Source organism: Eurosta solidaginis, chromosome 4 (assembly GCF_040869045.1).
Source record: "Eurosta solidaginis isolate ZX-2024a chromosome 4, ASM4086904v1, whole genome shotgun sequence".
NCBI classification, from domain to species: Eukaryota; Metazoa; Arthropoda; class Insecta; order Diptera; family Tephritidae; genus Eurosta; species Eurosta solidaginis.
This window is the reverse complement of record NC_090322.1, coordinates 66,245,839-66,267,541: the sequence shown is the minus strand read 5'-3', so window position 1 is coordinate 66,267,541 and position 21,703 is coordinate 66,245,839. Positions and strand designations below refer to the sequence as shown.

Genomic DNA, 21,703 nt, shown 5'->3' with positions numbered 1-21,703 from the left:
TTAAAAAAAAGAAAATTTTTTTGAAAAACAATTGCATAAAGCAATAGAGAAAGTCTCGCTAATTTAAATACATATCGTTAGCTTAATGTGAAAATGTGCTAAGTCACTTTTTTGAAAAAATTTGTTTTAATGCCGTTTTAAAACTGAATTCAAAGTACATAAATACCACAAAAAAAATATTTTAATTTTAAATTTTTACGTGCTTTGGGCAATGATGTGTAAATGTGCTAAGTCGTCAGCTGTTAAAAAGCATGTGCTAAGTCAACCTGTCAATAATATCAATCTGATTTACTAGTCATTTCTTTGTGCGCGCATTTTATTTATTTATTGAATTCATTCAGTCTAAAAGTACATGCTTTGTTCTTTTATTAACGATAAAGACACTCCCCGTAGGCTTTGGGGAGTGTTACCGATGTTGATAGTCCTTTGCCGGATATAGATCCGGTACGTTCCGGTAACGAAGCATTATTAAGGTACTAGCCCGCCCATCTCGGGAACGATTTATATGGCCATCCCGCTCTCCCTACCCCCTAGGTCCTTGAGGAACTTGGGGCCGCCAGAGCCTCGGCTGTCAATGAAACAGGATTTGCCGCGGATAAGTGAGGTTGACAATTGGGTTTGGAGAAGCTATTATATATTGCGCTGGCAACCCCTTGAAATTGGATTCACCCAATTGAGACATGCCTTTGGTGTTTGATAAATGCTTTGCAAATAAATAAATACATGCTTTCTTACAGATTAGTTAAAAATAGAAAACAATTCGAGCTTAAAATTATATGAGATGTTATTAAAATTAATAACACTACTGAATCGATTTTCCAGATGTATAGTCCTAGTTATAGGTTCATTCATAACACACTTCGTTTTATGAGTTATTTCGATAAATAATCTATTATGCCTAATATCACACAGTGGAATATATGGAATGAACAAATTAGACAAATAAGAGCAATTCGTGCTAGAGTTTATTACATTATAGGCAAGCAGGAGTGAGATAAAAGTTCTTCTGTCATGCAAAGCCTTAAAACCAAGCAATTTGTGCCTGCTGGTATATGATGGGAGGCCGTCTGACCAGTACGTAAAGAAATTGTTGTAAAAATTGTTTGAACTTTCTCAATTTTATAAGAGATTCATAGAAAGGATTCCATATTATTAAGCAATATTCAATACCACTTCTAACCAAGGATATATAAAGTGCCTTCAACGTCATAGAGTCCCTAAAGTCACTGGTGTTATGTCTACTGAACCCAACCATTGCAACACATTTTTTTATTTATTGGAATTTTTATTCATGGAACTTGGGGAGGGGAGGGAGGGAATGGCCTGAAGGTTTAATGTGGCCACATAAATCGTTCCCGAAATGGTCGGGCTAGCACCTTAATGGTGCTATGGTACCGGAGCGTATCGGATCTATATCCGGCAAAGGACCATTACATCGATAACACTCCCCAAAGCCTTCGGGGAGCAACCTTATCGCTACAATAACAACAACAGGAGAGATGGGGAAACATGCTGAGTAAAAAGTGCTAAGTCAGTAGAAAAAATTTGTTTTGAGTGCGGAAATTGTGCTGTCATAAAATAGCTGCTGGGTTAGCATACATAATTTTTATTTATCTTTTTCCAAGGTGTAGAAGCTTTAAGAGCTTAAAAGTATTGCAACTAAGGTATCCTCATGCACAGTTTCGAAAAAAGGTTAGTTCAAAAATTATTAATTTTCACATTAAGCTAACGATATGATATATTTTTCCTTAAGTGAAAATTTTTGTTTAAATTATAATACAAGACAAAATAAATTTAGACAACTGCCAAAGCTCGTCCCTTTCGTGAACTGCTAAATTCCTTCATCGGCAACGTTTAGGCGCGCTGCTATAACCATTCAGCTATCACAGCGGTTGTTTGTTTGTCTTCATTATTTCTCCTTCTATCCTTGTTTCTTGCCAATTGATTTTCACAGCACTGCGACATCTGTTGCAGAAACGATATGAAAATTCGACTTGTTTCATGGCAATGATGCCACAGTGTCATATTCATATCGCGGGTTCGATCTTATAAATCAGTCGGCCGATATAACAACAAAAATTGTTAATACATCCCAGAGCATGGGGAAAAAGTGTCAATAAATATGAAACTCAACATCTTGCCTGATTGTAGTGATGTTCACTTCTCTATCAATAACCTTAAACATGAGAAAATCCATGCGGAACCGACCTACTACCATAAAACCTCTCAACCGACTTGAATAAAATTTGGTACACAATCCAAGACTTTCTACTTTGATGTTGCCGCTGAGAATATCCTAACGAGGTTGCCACCTATTTGATTTATTTAATAATGCAACCGACTACGAAAAATAGTCGATAGTTGAGAAAAGTACCCGAAGTTGTATGTACATATCTGTACATACTCGTAACGGAACAACACAACTCTCGCTACTAATAATCTGCTATTAAATGAGTGTAATGCATTTCCCATAAAAGTCATAGCGAAATGCAATATTAATATCTGCTTATGTAAGTAAGTAATATAATTGCAAATGATTGTTATGTGAATTTGTGTATTTATTTTTTCAACCGATCTGATTTTAATTTCCGGGCATGAATGAGAAATAAATGCAAAAGTATTATTTAATGGTATTTCTTACGATGTGAATCATATGAATGACATTTGAAGCCATCGAACGGTAATGCGATATTAAATTAGTTGACACATCATTATTACGTTCTGCCTTGTTGAAAGTGTTTCATAACAGAGATGTTTGTGTATTGTTATAGATACGTTCAATAAATCATTACGAGATAAAATCCGTGGAGTAAACCAATGTTACTTTTTAATAAATGGGGTAGTCACGTACAATGTAACTAATTAGATATTTATTGTTAATTAAAAGGTTTCTGTCGCTGTTAAGAAAACTGTGAAAATATGTTAAAAACTGAAGAGCGAAGGCTATCTAATGTTTTGATGGCTCGTTTTTTAAATACCTATACCTTCTTCGGTATATGCATTGGATAAAGTGTTCCCGATCCTCGCAACAAGATCAACAAAATTTGGAAATAGGTTTAAGTAGAGCAAATAGGGTGAAGAAAAAGTTCCAGTTTGGTAAAAACTGAGACCGATACAGCGAAAACCACAATTACAGAATTTTTTGATGAACTAAAATTTGTCTATGGAAAATGCAACTACATTTTTCAAACAAAATATTTTTATTGTTTTTGTTTTATCGGCCTATTGATAAAGGATTCCAGATTCGATTCGAGCGCAAGGACTATGAAAATTTTAATTTAGGACAATTTTAATTTTTCTATAATTGAAAAATAATTTTTTATTTTTAGAACAAAAAATAGAAAATTTTTCAGACACTTGACATAGCCGCGTAGAATAGATCCATTTCGATGGTTGCTAGGCCTTCATCATCAATACGTTTTAGGCCTGCTGCGCTAAACAATAATTTTTCAATTAGAAAACTTAAAAGAAACAATAACTTTCCTAAAATCTATTGTCAAAAGTCTTTATCTCAAATCGAACCTGAAAATGTTTTTATGTTCATAATTAATTGTGAACAGCGGAATCATTGCTATAAACGCACTGCTTATTATGCAATGTTACTAATCAGTTCTGTTGAATGTGCCTGAAAATATTCCACACAATGTGGATTAAAAACATATATAATACATACATATGTACCGTATTGTGTACATGAAAAAGTGCCACAAAAAAGGTAATACTTAGAGACCAAATACAAAGCGTGCAATGGGGAATTTCTTTTCACCAGTATGAATGCAGGTGATTACGAGTTCAAAACTCAGCCGCCGAAAAGCTAGCTGATGAAGAAGTGAAATTCAATAACATGTCCTAGTAACCATCGCAGTGCACAAGGTTTGTAATTTTTTTTCGGATATCAATTTAATGCTTAATATTTCCGCGAAACGAATGGAGAACTATGACTGATTTTATTTTCCAAATCAGGGCGCGCTGTACGTTTTATGATCTGTGATCGAAACTCAGTTTTTAAACTACAATATCTCTGGAATGGTGGATCCGATTAATGATATATGTAAACTAGCGACAAATAGTACTGGTTAGATCCATAACTTATTATCATTATTAATTTGTGAAATAGTTTGGCAGTTGTATGTTATTGTTTCAGTGAAACTGAGATTCAGTTACTGAACGTAAAATGTAATACGAGCCCTTCACTCACAATATTGACGATTCCCGATCGGGCTAACTTATGAATACAAATCATATTTAAAAAAATATGATTTAATGCAAGGCGCGATGCACCTTCGAGGAGTTTAAAGCCGTTTTCTTCATACAACTTACGGCGCGCTACTTTTTACTTTTTCCTCCAAATTGGTAGGAGGGGTCATACGTGTTTTACGTCAACTGCGAACGGCAGCTGCAAGGAAGATGCATTTTTACTGAGAAGCCTTTAATAGCAGAAATAATGTGCTTTTGCGCACTTATGTTTCATTTTGAAATTAATGAATTTTAACAGCCTCTTAAATAAAAACTTTAACGTCAGTTAATTTGTAAGTTGCGCCAATTTATTTTGTCGTACGCTTTTATAGGTACCGTTGAAATCTAAGTTTCATTGGGCGCTTTCAGTGAACACAACAACTGATCTATCGTTGAGTGATACATTTCTGAAAGCACCGTTAGGTATTTTTGATCCACTCAATAGTTGGCACTTTATTTCAAATTTTTTCTCTACATTTGCTCAACGTATTTTTTCGGCTGTCTGACAGTTATTTAACATTTTAAAGTGTGGGTTATACACACAATTTTTCGTCCCAATATTAGACTGAAGCACTGAAGCATAAAAATAATTAAGAATTAATTTTCCTTTTAATTCTCAATGACTCAACTCGCCGTTCATAGAACAAATTTTCTATCACTTTACTGATGGAAACATCACGTATGTATAAACAAAACTTGTGTTCGCTGGATGCTCCCATTAATGAAATGTCATCGTTTTTAATGATCTTTTTAATGAATTTCAGTTTTAAAACGGCTGTTTCGGTTGGTTGATGCATTAAGGTGAAGTTTTTCGATATCTCGTTTATATGAGATTTCGTACCTATAGACGAAGCGGACGAAAAGGATGAGGAATCCTTCTGGGAGGAACTTGAAAAGTCATATGATGACTACCTCCGCCATGATATTAAAATCATTTTGGGTGACGTTAACTTCACGGAAGGGGTCCTTGGTCCTATTGACTTCACTGCAGTATCAGGTTCCAGCATAAAAAGATATACCAACCTAATTGAAGGTCTGAAGGACTAAGTTCCAGTGTTCTGGATGTTCGCACTCTATGAGGTCCAAATATAGACTAAGATCACCAACTTGTGGCAGCCAAAATACGTCCATGCCTATGTACAACAGCAAAGATAGTGCACGCAGGGACACAAGGAAAGTTTGCTGGCAAAAAGTTGGTCACTCTACCAGGAAAATCTGGCGTATGATGATAGATTCGTGGAGAGTATGATTAAGTTTAAAATAAGGTCGGATTAAGATTTGAATTTAAGTGTGCTCTGCCCAATCCACTCGAATGCCGACCCCGCGAATCAGTGATTAAGAAAATTTATAAGATTTTATATGGCATACTGCAAAATAAGCCCATAGTGAACGAACTGATAAGACATTTTAGATATGGAATATATATATTCTTGAATGTATATATACTTTGATGTACTTGGTATCGCAGTTTATGTATATGTTATTATTTTGACGCTATAAATCAGACAAGCCAAAATCATTACCGGAAAAATTTAATACATGATATTTTCATCGATTTCTTTTTTATAAAGAAACCTTTATGATTGTTATAGTATATCTCGTGTGAAAACAAAATAAAAGGAAGAAGTAAGACAAAAGCTTATGGAAACGTGACCCATCAAATAAAGTAATAAAAAACATATAATGTTTCTGTTGTGTTAGTTGAATGGCTATCCTTTCCAAGAAAGCGAATATAATTAATTATTAAAACTTTTACGGCTATCACTTAACAAGCATTGCCAACCAAAACGGCCAGGTGAGTTTTATTTGGATTTGTACAAGTGTGTTAGGTATATATGTACATTAGGCCGGGTCGATTTGTGGGGAGGCAAAAAAATCGCCCATTGCTCTATGAAAATCATATTCTAGGGATCAAAATAAGAAACTTTGCAGAAGGAACCATACCTCTAAAACGAATTCAGATGTCCCCCCTTTGGGTCGTAGGGGCAAATTTTGAAAAATCCCACTCTGAAATGCCTATGCTTTTTCTTTTTGGAGTTTATTTTTCTCTTTAGAAATTTATTTAGTCAGAACATATGTAAATGAAAAAATGAATTTAACTTAGTAATAGAAAAGGAATTAAAAAAAATTATTAGAAATTAGCGTTTTTACAACCCCCTTTTAAAACCAAGGCATCACTGTGATGCATTTGCATGTCGTAAACATAGTTGTGTGGGTTTTTTATTCAACCGTTTTAAAAAATGAAGGTATCACTGTGACACAATTGCAGATCGTAAAATTGCTTGTGTTGTGTTTTTTTAAGCCACCACAAGACACAGCAGGTAGAATTGAAATTGCCCCTACCCAAAAGTTCGACTCAAAGGGGGGGACATCAGAATTCGTTTTAGAGGTATGGTTCCTTCGGCAAAATTTCTTATTTTGATCCCTAGGATACGATTTTCACAGAGCAAATGAGCCCTAATGTACATATATTCAACACGCATGCATACACAGTGGGTTGGGGAGCTGCCCAACAGCGGATCGCACTACCTCTGAATTAGCGCAGCTATAGCAAATAGAGACAGTGCCAAGTCTACTTCGGTCTCGTCTTTCAAGTCACACTTTTAACACTGTGATGTACTACTAAACGGCAATCGCTCTTCTCTGCAGAGCTTTTGAACGCGTTCTTAACAAGATCATTCCACGATGTTTCCGAAATAGTCACATCCTTTGAATAATTATTTTAGCACATTTAGCTAAAAATGTATCGCTATTGTCCCCTTCCGTCCCGCTCTGTATCGAATAAGCGCCAGTTAGCTGGTAGTTATTAAACTTGTGGAGTGAAATTGTCGTCTTGGATCGCCCATTTGCTCTGCAGGGTAGTCCGCCTCTCCTAACTCAGTGTAAGCATCAACCCTTCCTCTGCTTCTGAGCTGCGGTGTCGACTAAAATACTTTCCTGTCTTCGAAGTGAAAAGCTCATACAGCTCATCATTATTGCTCCTTCGATACTCGCCGTCGGCATTACGGATAGGACCACAAAGCTTCAGGACAACTTTTTTCTTCACCACTTCAAGAGCCATCTCATCATAAGCGACTTGTAGAGCGTGACTTTTGTTCGTCGAGAGAGGACTTCACTTTCAAATTCCAAAGTAGCACTTGTTGGTCAGAGTTATTCTCCGTTTGATATTTAAGTTGAAATTGTTTTTGCTGTTAATGCTTCTTCCGAAATAGATGAGTTCCTTCATAGTCTCGAGTTTCAAGTACTTTATCTAATTGTAGTCTCGTTCTAATTGTACCACCACGGTTAAGTTTTATTATTTTCATTTGGCAGAGCCTTATTAACTTTGCAAGGAACTTAAATTCAGACAAAGCAGCATACAAGTAGCTTCTTCTCGCACTGTCAAAGGTTGCATTGAAGTCGACGAAAATATGGCGAGTGACAAGATTCACGAGTCTTCTCCAGGATCTGGCGCATCGTGAAGATATGGTCGATAGTAGATTAACCAGGTTGTTGTTGTTGTTGTTCTTATAGCGATAAGGACACTCCCCCAAGGCCTTGGGGAGTGTTATCGATGTTGATGGTCCCTTGCCGAATGTAGATCCGGGACGTTCGGGTACCAAGCCCGACCATCTCGGGAACGATTTGTTATGACCACAGGCGACCTTCTAAGCCACCCCCCTCCCACCCCCCACATCCATGAGGAGTTCGGGGTCGCCAGAGCCTTGGCTGATAATGAAATAGGATTCGCCACGGATAGGTGAGCTTGACAATTGGGTTTGGAGAAGCTATATATTGCGCTGGTAACCTGAAATGGTTGCGCTAATGGCTGCAAATTACCGAATTTTGTCACCCAGAATTTTGTAATACAGAATAATGACACGCTCCCTCCCCAAAGCATGTACTTTTAGACTGAATGAATTAAATAAATAAATAAAATGCGCCCACAAAGAAACGACTAGTAATTCAGATTGATATTATTGACAGGCTGACTTTTTAACAGCTGACGACTTATCACATTTACTCATCATTGCCCACAGCACGTAAAAATGAAAAATAAATTCTTTTATGTGATCGATGTATTTTGAATTCAGTTTTAAAACTGCATTAAAATACAATTTAAAAAAAAAATGTCTTAGCACATTTTCACATTAAGCTAACGATATATAAAACAACACCAACATTTTTTTGTATTTGAAAAACAGGCCATTGTGTGTAAAACAGTAAACCGTTTTCCATGAACATATGTATGTATTTCTTTACTTAATGAAAATTTGTTTTAGAAGTAGTTTTCTCATTCCAGGTATGATAGCTTTTGCTTTATTAACGATTTTTTCACAGAATAATCCTATTAGTAATTTTTCCTTCAAAAAATTGTACAGAATCCACCTGAGAGAGTTTATTAATTTTATACTAAATATAGCGCCATTAAAGGCTTTCATCGGCTTTGTCACTTGTCCCAGCTTTTTCATTATCAACTGCTGAGTAGAACAATACCCTATCTTGGCTGCTGTTTCGAAAACGCCCTATCTGAAACAATTTTTCAATAACCCCTTATTTTAAAATTTTTTCAAAAACGCTCCACCTGAGCTTATATTGGATACATTTTGAGACCAGTTGGGGCGTTTCATAAAATAGATTCAGATAGAGTGTTTTATAACTGAAAGCCGAGATAGGGTGTTATTCCACCTAACCGTCGATACCGTCGGCTTAGAGTGCTAACTGTCATAAAAAAATCTTACATGGCAGGATGGCAGGCAAACAACGATTTGATTTTTTTTTATTGAAAACGTATAGTTTAAAACCCCAGCCTTAATTATTTTCTGACAGACAAACTGGGTCCAAAAGATTAGTGTTAAATTATTCTTGGTATTGATGTCTTAGAAATCATCATTGTCAAATTGGCCCACGGTCCAAACTAGCGGTTGTGCATACCTTCATAGTACATGCTAATACTATTTCCGACACATTTTGTTTGTCAGAAAATAAGTAACATCTAGTGCAGAGCCGGCCACACAAATACTAAAACAATTGCATAAGTGTGCGTAAAAATTGAGTGACAACTCCCCACAGTGTGCTAAAAGAAAATGTGGACTGTGAAGTTTGAAATTAAAAGGACTTTGGTTATCGATTTCAAGCTAATCCCAACTATATTTACTTATATTCGTATAACTAAGAACGCGGAGGTCGAGCTAGCCAGATAAAACTTCTTTATAAAAGAAGGTATGGTGTTTCTTCAATGCAAAATTTACTTAAAAAATCACTTTTTGATCAAGAAAGAACTACAAAACAAAGTAGACGTAAAGATAGAAATATATATTTTCAAAACATAAAGTTATTCAATAAAAAAAAAATATAAAAATTAATAAAACTAAGTAGAACGTATAAAAAGTTACTTATATTAAATTGTCAATATTTATTAATAATTAATTAATTATTATTAATTATTAATATTTAAATTGTCAATATTAATATGTATGTTCAAAGGAACTTAATAATATTAACTAAAACGTATTAAAAGTCATTTTAACTTTGCAGCATATTGTTTTTATTATGTGCCCAAAAAGCAGCAAGGACTTTTCCTTATGCATTCACTGTTGATTTTAGTGAGTGACCAGCGAAAGCAAACGATCGCGATCGCACATCGTTAGTGTCTGTGTGAAAATACGAACTCAAATTGCACAATGTGCATCTTTTGGCCGGCTCTGATCTAGTGGCTCTGGGATCTTGCTCTAATAGGAGGGCAACTTATAATAAAGCTGACTTCATTTGTGTGTGAACAATATTTTGCCTGTTTTGTCTGGTTGATGCATTAGCTCTTGTTTTATCAAACTGCATAAAAAGTAATTTTTTTTTTTGCAAAAAATGAGTCTTTGCAGTTGTGCATTCTATAAAACAAAAGCAATGCCTTTATATATATTGTGGCGAATATAAGCAACACTAAGGGATAATATCATCTCTAAGCCGATACTAAGCAGTCACTTGTATCTACATATACAAATCAATCATTATGTCTACACTTGTGTACATGCAGCAGCGGAGAGTTACTCACAAATGTATGCAATCATCAGCAAAGTAGTTCTCACACATACACATGCATATTTCTGAGATACTCAAAAAAGTATGCAATCTTCAGCGAACTTGTAAATACTAGAAATAGAAACGCCTAGAAATATGCCAACGAGGAAACCGAAGAGTATAAAAGCAGCACCAGTTAAGGCATCACCAATCAGTTTGATTTAAGCAAGCTATTGGTTGTGAAGTATCAGTGTTATTGTGAAGTACTTTAATAAAGGACATTTTGCATTATTGAATATTGGAGTTATTTATTCAACAGTTTAGCGATACGAACGTTGTAGAAGGTTGCAAATAAGAGGAATACCACTAAAATTCGTTACAATATCAATGTTCATTTAAAAGAATCGCGTTATCATGAAAATCCCATATAAAAATGAGCATAATATAATCATCCTAATAATTTCATGTACAGACTTGTACTTGTGGTAATTTCCATAATTTAGCTTCGAAAAAATACTTTAACAGAATGGTTCCGTGTTGATTCAGCTATAAGTTTTTACCATATTGTATAATTCATTTTAACATATGAAATGCACCAATTATTGCACTCTTTTTTTAACATTTTATATTGCATGTCTCGAAACATTTTTACATACAACCATTAGCATTGTAACGTTTTATATCGAACTTTTTACGGAACATCAGAACAAAACCAATACCGTAAATAATTTTTATGTTGAACTCATTTTTTCTTGTTTCAGCTTCATTGAAGCATTTTACGCTTATTCACTTCTATACAATTAATTTATTTATTTACAAATTTGTTGCCCTTTAAACAAGGACACAAAAACACACAAATGTATAAATACTTTATCGCTAGGACTTCCGGCGACATATCCTCACGTTCCACTGCCACACTGCGCTTTATGCTTTTTAGCACTCGTATAAAACGCGTTCGGATGATTTAAATGGCTTTCACTCTTTTGACAGTTAACTTTTTATGACCGACACCGAACATTCATATACACATATACACAGTTGTTGGTAGACTTATTTATTCAGGCTCATTATTATCCGCTTTTGTCCGCACGAACATCTTCAGAAACAGGGACAAACTGTTGGCACAAAACCACATCTGGAAACACAGCATCCAGTATCCTTGATGAATTAAATAAAGTTACCACACAATGTTGACCATATGGTGAGCTAAACAATTTCAACTTGTTTCCTTTTCACTCATTTTTGGCTTCCATTGAGTGAGAATGAATCTTTTGAGTGTATGAAAGGCATTCGTCCGACCCTTTCACCGACGTGGCTTGTTCGATAGTCTTTCGAAATCAATGCTATGGTTAACACCCGCATTGTATCTAACATTTTGTTTTGCGGCTTATTTTCTGCCCTTCGGCAGTGTCTGGCAAGCGCTCCGATTGTATTTCTGCCATGAAAAGCTCTCAGTGAAAACTCATCTGCCTTGCAGATGCCGTTCGGAGTCGGCATAAAACATGTAGGTCCCGTCCGGCCAATTTGTAGGGAAAAATCAAGAGGAGCACGACGCAAATTGGAAGAGAAGCTCGGCCTTAGATCTCTTCGGAGGTTATCGCGCCTTACATTTATTTTTTATTTATTACATATGATCATACATATATCCACGCAGAAATTCAAAATTTTTGTTTCATTAATTTAAAAGCTCGTTATATGAATTGGGTCAATGGTTTGTGTGTTATTCTAAAGTTGTTTATTATTATCATAAAAATTACTGTTATAGGCCTTGAGCTCGAATTTGAGCCAAGGATCCTTTATAAAAAGGCCTAGTTATGTATAAAAACAAAAATGTTCAATAATGTTGTCAATTTTATTTAATTTCTACGAACTATTAAGCTTGACACCGGTTAATAATGATTGTCATTCAGATATTATTTTTTTTTACTAGGAAAAATTCATTTTGCTCAGAACCATGCTTGGGATTTTCCATAGTAAAGCTCGCAACACTTGTGCGAAAATTTATTTTTTTTTGATGAAAACTGCAAAAAGTATAAATATATGGGTGTTTCCGTCAAACTGTCAACCAAGACAAAAAAAATCTCTGTCTAGGATAGATAATTTGATAGATGTCAATCGTAGACTGCATATGTCGTCCTTTAAATGGACAAATATTGGCCCGATTTGTTGGCTGATATAGAACATATTGACGGTTAATCAAATATACTTAATTAGTTAAACGAATTTTTGTGTTAAGCTTTAACATATCGCCCTTAAAATTGCAATATAGCCATAACACAAGTAAGATTGTCGATATGTATGTTCAGCAAACACTTTGTGCTGTCGAACTGACTAATAAAAATAATAAAAATGTTTAAAAATTGACGGATTGAATGCTGATGTGCCTTTTAATATCGTGAATTTTCAAAAGTATTCGAGGGCAAAATATATTTATAGTTAAAAAAATTAAGTCTTAGCAGTGGATCTACTCGTACCAATTTTTAACCTAAAGGGGATCTTCATCAGTGGCGTAACAATAGGGTGGCAGGGCTGGCAAAATGCCGCGGGCCATGAGGCCGCGAGCTCAAAGTTATTTTTTTACATTGTACCTGAGTATTTTATTTTATTAGAAAATTATATTTTTATAAGTTCTTTTAAAAGTCCAAAGTGAGACAACTAAAGACCATAATACAATTTCAAGTTAATCATTCAGCATTTCAACGAAGCCAAGCATAAAGGGGGAGGTTATTGATATGCAAAAATTTTTTTTTAAACATTTCAACAAAATATTTTTTGGGCATAGTATCGAAAGATATAATATTTTATCAAGTTTTGTATCTAATAAAGAAAGTGAGTCTTCAACTTCAATAAAATTAAAAAAATTAAACCATACTAGATGGACAGGACGTTATAATGTCGTTTTTGCTTTAAAAGGTCGGTTTGTTGAAGTCCAAAAAGCGCTAAGGAAAACATTCTGTTAAATTGCAAATCAGATGAAAGATATGAAGATGTTTCATTTACAAAAAAAAACAAAAAGATCGAAAACTACAATTTTGTTATGTTATTGCAAGATCCTACTTATTACTAAAGCAATTCAGTCTAAAGCTTCTCCGAAATGCCTTGAAACGTTTGAAAATGTCTAGAAGAATTGCAAGGGTATCGACATGAATTTGAAAATTTAAAGATCGTTTTTTAGTGTAGCAGAAAAATTATGAAAACCATTTTTATTGATAGGGGCCCATCAAAAGAATTTGCCACGGTCCCCAGGTGGTATAGTTACGCCACTGCTCTTCATGGTTTAATTATACAAGGTTACCCATGTAGCACTGTGTCACCCTTTACTTTTAGCAATCCAAACTCCCACATTGCTCCTTTTTAAAATCCTTTGAGAATATTATAGAAAATTTTAAAATACCATTTAAAATTTTAGTTTTCTGAATAATTGTTTTTATTTTTGATATTTTCTTTTGTTAAAATTCGTTTAAAAATAATAGTAAATGTGCTGAAAATCCCTTGTAAGTAACAATTTAAAAGCTTTTTATAACTGTGTTTAATTTAGCCGTGTATTTATTTAGCAGATACCATCTATGTATATGTGCAGCGGCTACTTCTGTATTGCATATAATGAATTATGAGGTTATACCCTGCGACTTATGGCCCTATTTTCATAATACATATTACCCGAAGTTGGATTATGCCTACATGTTTTGGAATATTATCAAAGTTAGCTTCCCAATAACTTAACAGGTTCTCTGTCCCATGTATCATATATGATTCATGTTGGCAATTTTGTACCGTGTCCGATACGCTTGTGTATCATATATGAGCAACCTTCGATATATCTTTATACCTATGGAAATTACTTAAACTAGCTTAAGCTATTACTGTTTTTCATATGGGACGTGGCTGTATAGACTTTGTAAACTGTAAACTTAAAAAAATAGGGGATTTTCAAATACTTCCTAAAAATTCGTAAACTTTTTTGTTATTTTGTATATATTTTTTTTTACTATTATCTTTAAAAAGTGCATAGGTAACTTCAATATTTGTTACAACGTAATTACGAATCTTGAAAAAAAAATCGTTGAGCGTGGAGCACTTCATGGATATTGTTATATGGGACAGGGAACCTGTTACGATCTCTTCTTGAAAATGTTGAAATCGTTATTGACTCTTAAAAAAGTTGCTTCCTGCTCTGCTCTGAATAATGGTCTTAAGCGAACTGCTACAGAACTTTAAATGTAGAAGCTACCAAGTTGTGGTAGCATTCGCTGATTTCTTGGTACTCATTGTTAGGGGTAAGTTTCTGGGTAACTTGGGAAGAATTACGAAGGGGCACTTCGGTAAACCCTAGTAAAACGGAACGAGGAAATATGAAATTCCTGAATTCTGGTCATCCTCAATTGATAGATTACCGCTAATCCTGTCTGATAGGTTTACTGTCAGTACGGAATTAGGAGCTCTGCTGGTCCCTTGTAGTATTTTTCATCTAAGACGGCCGCCCCTGAGTTATCAAGTATTTGGCTTATCTCTAGTCATAATGAGGATGGTCTTGCCTTTTTGCAATGGCGTCCAATTCGATAAATATGTGTTCTACCACACATACATATAATCAGTTTTTGTATGTATGAATCACTTTTTCTCCTTAGCTTTGTTTAGCAGGGAATACTTGGCTTTCTGTGCAACCACTATGAGAGCGGGGCTATCTCCAACAGCATCTTATCACTGAATTTTTTCTTTTCTCTCTGGATCTTTCGTTATCACTATTGTGGGCAGTGAATTCCTCTCAGAAGGTAATGTATGGCGGTATTTTTCGTCTTGTTCATCGTGTAGGCAGCCTGACTTAAACTTTTTCACTACAGATTGTTTGATCCGAGGTCTATAACTTTCATCATTGTTTTCAAAACGGAAAATGTTAAATCAATTTTACGAAAGACTTAACTAAGTAATGAAACTTTTTGTCTGTATTACTTATAAAACAACTTTTGCTCTTCTCCTTACCCTCGAAATTTATAAATATTTCTGCAGAAATATTGAAAAGATGCCGCCTACTTACTACTGCTTCGTATTTATATCGCTCTAAGACCGTCTATTGTTTTCCCCATTTTCAGTGAAGGGGCTGGAACCTTAAACAATATTTCTGATATTCTTGTACCTAACTACATGTAATTCCGTTCAGTTATGACACAGTTAAAACTTTTAAAATTTTATATAGGAAACCATGGAAACATCCTAAAATGTTCACTTTGAACCAAATAACAGTCATGCAAAAGCCTGCATTTAAAAACTACTTCTGTTAGAAAAGAAAAGTGTTCTGTGCAGAAAGCTATAGCTCGGGCGCCAATTTTTTGTGAACATATTGTAACGAATTTAGTGCAATTCCCCTTGTTTGCATTCTTCTGCTAACGTCCGAACCACTAAACTGTTGAATAAATAACTCCACTACTCAATAATGCAAAATGGCCTTTATTAAAGTTCTTCACAATAACACTATTATTTCTCGCCAGATAGTGTCTTAAATAAAACTGATAGTCGCGCCTCTACTGTTGCTGCCTTTTATACTCTATGATTTCTCGTTCGCATCTTCTAGGTGCTTCCATTTCCAGAATCTACTAGTTGGTTATCTGCTATAAATTTCTCAGCTATAACTACAGATGCACAATTTTTATAGCTTCTCTCACAGCTCATGCGCGTGTATTTGTGAGTAATACTTGCACAATTATTGCATACTTCCATGAGTATCTCAGATATAAGTTAGCCACAATAATGTTAACTAAAGTCAGCGGAATAATGATGACTATCGATATTGCAAATAATGCAACAACATCCGCCATGCGCCGACTAAATACAAACATAAGTCAGTAATAGCTAAATAGGCCAAACAAACATCCGGCATGAGTTACCAAAGTGGTAAACAGAAATAATGCTAGCATAAGTAAATTTAAGTTATAAATAAGGAAGATTTAAAAACTGTAAAGTTAGTCAATAACATCCAGATTCACAATAAAGGTCTTTTGACCAATAAAAAAATTTTTTTTTGGCTATTAAATTTTTCAGCCGATAACTTATATGCATGTTGTTGTGCGTTGCTTCTCCGCTGCGTGTACGTACATATGTGTAGACATAATGACGGCGCCCCTCCCTAACGTTCTAATGATATTTCCAGCCACCCACACTCACGCCGCATTTGTGTGCATGCGTTTCATACACATGCACGTGTGTGTGTGCCGGTTGTCAGCACCCATGCACGTATATGTGGGGGTGGTTTTGTGTGTGGCTTTTCCCCTTCCTAACACCAGAGGACTTTTTTCGCGGGATAGCGGTTGTCCTCAACGGGATCCATAATTGCGTCCAGGAAGGTAGCTGACACGCCAAGCTTAAAATTTACTCTAGAGAGTTTAGTAAAATCTGTATCTTTTTTAACCAGAGGGAAGCAGGCAAGTTCATTGCCATCGATTTTCGTATTTTTAACCACATAGGAGATTATATTATCAGCAGTGACATTAGATTTGAATGACGATAGATGGATCCATTTTTTTGCGGAAACTACATCAAGTTCAGTGTTAGTACTGATTCCGATCACTAGACTACGCGATCTGGTTTGGACTTGGGGGGTTTCCTTTTGATGGACTTGACTTCCCGCGTTATTAGAATCACTGATTTTATCATTGCCTATCATACAGTCCACATATCAACATGCACAGCACATTTGAATACCATAATATTGTTGCTAAAGATTTAATCAAAGGACTTGCCGCAGCAGCCACACATAACAACGGAAAAAGTGGGGCTTTGTATTATACACAAGTGACCAGAGCCGCAGCACATCTGCCTACAAATTTTTGTCAAAGGATTGCTACAGCACATCTTAGCAGAACCACCAGATCCACAGCACAACAAATAATAAGAAGTAAGTGTTATATTTCTTGCCACTTTTTTTTTCTTTTGAGTGATTATTAGTGACAAATAAAGATAAATACCCGTGTTGTGCGCGAAAAATTGAAATCGAAAAGGAGTGTAAAAAAGTGAAGTTATTTAGTGAGCACCATTTTTTTTTTTCTTTCCAATTTCAAAAATTAAATCACTTGGTTTATTAATTTTATTTCGATCCTTGTGATTATCTGGTTTATGCTCCCACCAGTGGTAAGGTTTTCCAGACACAACACAAGGAAGAGGTTAACCTAACCTCACTTTCCGCACGATACCGAATAAGTCTTTGTTGTTGTTTTTTTGCACATCACAAACACATTAATTTCAATTTAATTAATCAAAACAATGGAAACCTACATCCGTTTAGCAGAATCAATCGCAGAGTTTGATAAAGATTACAGCCTTATTCCGGAAAGCAAACACACCCTTGCAATACAGCAGGAAGAGTTGCGGTCCTTGTGGAAGAAGGTAAAGTCTGTGTTTGATTCGCTATTGGGATCTGATGAGGTGTCAGGGGATGACGTTATGGCGGTCAGAAAGAAGCAAACGGCAGCATACGCAATCTACGTGCGATATTCAGCGTCTATATCTGCTGAGGCAGAAAATTTACAAGAAGGATGAAAAGAACGTCAACCCTGAGCAAGAACATCATGGGCATAAAATTCGCCTCCCTGCTTGCGACACGGAAGTTGTTAAAGGGGATTATCTGTCTTGGCCAACCTTTCGCGACATGTTCACGGCAATTTATATAAAAAATTCCAGCTCGAAAGGGGTGGAAAAGTTATTCCATCTCAACAACAAAACGCAGGGCGAAGCAAAAGAGATCGTTAAAAAATGCCCTCTCACAAATGAAGGTTTCGAGATGGCCTAGCAAAACTTGTGTGAAAGATACGAGAACAAACGTATCTTAGTTAACACACAACTACAAATTTTATTTAACTTAAAAAAGGTAGAAAGTGAGTGTGGCAGTTCAATAAAAAAAGCTACAAAATGATATAAATAATTTTATTTCGTCCCTCAAATGCCACAAAATTGACACGTCCAATTGGGATGCAATCCTGACTTATCTCTGCTCAACCAAGTTACCAGAGAGCACGTTGGCTCTTTGGGAGCAAAGTATAGGCCATAAAATGGACATATCCAAGTGGGAGGATATGAATAAATTCCTTTCTAATCGGTTTCAGAGACTTGAAACAGTGTCTGGTTTTACAGGGCATGCCACTTCGAAAGTGCAAAAACCAAACGCGTTGCGACAATCGACAGAACCCCTACGAAAAGACTTCAAACAAAAGTATCCAAGCAAACAATAAAATCAATTTGTAAAATGTGCAAATCCCCGGAGCACAGTTTACGAAACTGTTCACGCTTTTGCGAGTTAAACCCAGTAGAAAGGATTAAATTTATAAAATCCACAAGTGGCTGCCTGAATTGTTTATCCCCAGGACACACCGTGACGAAGTGCATCAGTTCCTACAACTGTTCCAAATGCCACTCTCGCCACCACACGCTCCTGCATGCGGATACATCTCAGCAAACTGCTCTGCGCAATCCTTTCAAAGATGCGGATAATATCCCAACAACTTCGGCACAGGCGCGACAATCTGCGAACCAGAATGTAAAATCCTGTCATGCCAATTCCAGCACAGGCGTGCTATTAGGAACTGCTCGCGTACACATTCGCCATAATGGTACCGACTTCTCCGCGCGGACATTAATTGATTCAGGGTCTGAATGTTCCTTTATAACTGAAAGACTGAAACGCAGAATCAATTTGCCAGCGAGAAAAATGCATGCCCAAGTGTCAGGCATCACAAATGCGGTGTCAGCTGAGGTGAAAGAAGCATACAAAATCTAATTACGTTCACCAGTGGATGCCTGCTTCAGCCTCACTACACGTTCTAGTCCTAGCCAAACTCACTGGGAATCTTCCATCCTGCCATATCAATGACATGACTATGCAGGCATTCCCAGACTTGGTTTTGGCAGACAAGAGGTTCTACATCAACGAAGACGTAGACCTCATACTTGGAGGAGATATATATCCCCAAATTATACTGAGCGGTCTGAAAAAGGATGTACAAGATACACTTTTGGCCCAAGAGACAGTCTTCGGTTGGATACTAACCGGTCGCATCGAAGCACCGAGTCCAACGAAGAGCATCATGTCATTCTACAACGAGGTTGCCTTGGACAACCAATTAAAAGCTTTTTGGGAGGTAGAAAATGTTCCCAAAAATAAGATGCTTAATGAAGAAGAAATGTATTGTGAACAGTTATTTAAGGAAACGACAAAACGTGATGAAAATGGGAGGTATACAGTTTCGCTACCATTCAGGCAGGATTACCCGGAGAATATTAAATTAGGACCGTCCCTAAAGCGCGAATGTTCTCAATTCTTCAGAAATGAGGGGCGATTACTGAAAAACCAAGAGTTAGGGAAAGAGTATGTTCGGGTGTTGTCAGAATACGAAACACTTGGACATACGAGAAAAATCAAGAATAATATACCATCCGACGATTCGGAAATTATTTCCTGCCCCACCACGCCGTGGTAAAGGCGCGCGTCGTCTTCAACGCGTCAAGTCCGACGGCAAATGGCATTAGTCTAAACGACATACTCCACCCAGGTCCAGTACTCCAAGCAGACTTGCCCATTTTAATTCTACGTTGGAGACTGTGCCGGTTTGTCTTTAATAGTGACATCGAAAAGATGTATAGGCAAATTTGGGTGACCAACAATCACGCCAAATTTCAAAGAATTTTCCATCGAACATCCCCCAACGAACCCATCAGTCTTTACGAACTAAAGACTGTCACATTTGGTGTAAACTGCGCCCCCTACCTCGCGATACGGTCACTTCTACAATTGGCTGATGATGTAGAAAATACCCACCCAATAGCATCGGGTATATTACGCGAAAGTATGTATGTCGACGACGTTTTATCTGGAGGACATACAATAGCGTCAACTATCAGAGCAAGAAACGAGATTCGCGAAGCATTACACTCAGCTGGTTTTCCATTGCGCAAGTGGACATCAAATTGTCAGGAAATCCTTCAGAACATCCCCAAAACGGATCTGCTCAGCGAGAACTTCCTAGCGTTTAAGAGGCTAGCTCGGTGAAGGCACTCGGAATACGATGGAACGCGCACTCAGACATGTTTTATTTTACAGCAGGAGCTTTAGAGAATGGCGAGAACATCACCAAACGCGCAATCCTATCCGCTATAGCCAAACTTTTCGACCCTTTAGGCTGGCTTGCACCAACAGTCATAGTGGCAAAAATACTAATGCAGAATATCTGGTTAGACGGCACCGGGTGGGACGAACCTGTCTCCCCAACTACCTTAGAACGGTGGAAAAATTTCACCCAACACTATAGCGAAATAGATAACATTAGGATACCGCGGTGGGTAGATTTTTCACCGGAAGACGACATAGAAATCCACGGCTTCTGTGACGCTTCCGAGAAAGCATATGCGGCAGCGGTATACATGCGCGTGAAAAGAGACGATCAGGTTTTCATACGCTTACTTTTAGCAAAAACCGGAGTAGCTCCAGAGAAAACCATCTCGCTACCACGTTTAGAATTCTGCGGCGCCGTGCTGCTTGCAGAAATCATGGACTCAATATTCCGAAACATTCATTTGGGACCAGCAATAGTTCACCTCTGGACGGATTAAACCATCGTACTCGCATGGATAAGAAAGCCGCCCTGTTCCTGGTCAAACATCGTACTCGCGTGGATAAGAAAGCCGCCCTGTTCCTGGTCAACCTTTGTCGCACACCGAATCACTAAGATCATCGATATGGTCGGTAGCAAGGACTGGCTTCACGTGGACTCGGAATCTAATCCAGCGGATCTAGGAAGCAGAGGACTACTTGTATCAGAGTTGGTCAATAATTCGTTATGGGGGCAAGGACCTTCTTGGCTGCAAGAAGACAATTCCCACTGGCCAGAACAAGAGACCGAATACAAAACGTCCATTGAGGAGAAGAGGGCACAAACATATGCCACGACCGATTTTCAAATCTGCCCAGGGCTTTGAAAGTTCTATCCTATGTTAGGAGATTCTATAAAAGAACGCATCCTAAAACTAAAGCAATGTTCCACGAAAGTTCGTGTACAATCTCAGCCGATGAGATTACGGCTACGAGTCAAGCATTAATACGAGTCTGCCAGAAACAATTTTACGGGACAGAATATTTAAAATTGAAAAATAGGGAACCTATCGATCGAAAGAGTGAAATACTGTCACTCAACCCATACATCGACAAAGATGATATTATTAGAACAGGGGGCGTCTAGGGGCTTCAAAAGATATGTCATACAACGGGCGTCATCCGATCATCTTGCCTTACAATTGTAGGCTGTCTCGCCTTACAGTTATGATGGCTCATCATGACTCCCTTCATGGCGGAACCAGCTCGTGCTCCGTCTTATCCGAACCCAATACTGGATACCGAATGTCAACACCATGATCAGAGCCATCATCCACAATTGCAAAACCTGCATTATTCACCGAAAGCAGGCGCAGTCCCAACTTATGGGTACCCTTC

General features: G+C 36.9%; 1 protein-coding gene across 8 annotated transcripts in view; it reads right to left on the bottom strand.

Moving 5' to 3' along the window:
* The window catches only part of dpr18 (defective proboscis extension response 18), a 217,743-nt gene extending 206,422 nt beyond the window's left edge, over positions 1-11,321 (bottom strand). For 5 of the 8 annotated variants that reach the window (XR_010952597.1, XM_067781933.1, XM_067781936.1 and 2 more), the window contains exon 1: positions 11,103-11,321. The gene's annotated coding sequence lies outside the window, so the exon portion shown is untranslated. Of the gene's footprint in view, positions 1-10,267; positions 10,353-10,793; positions 10,922-10,952 lie in introns of those variants that run through there. The other 3 variants (XM_067781930.1, XM_067781931.1, XM_067781932.1) reach the window with 3 other exon arrangements.
* Positions 11,322-21,703: the final 10,382 nt, after the last annotated feature.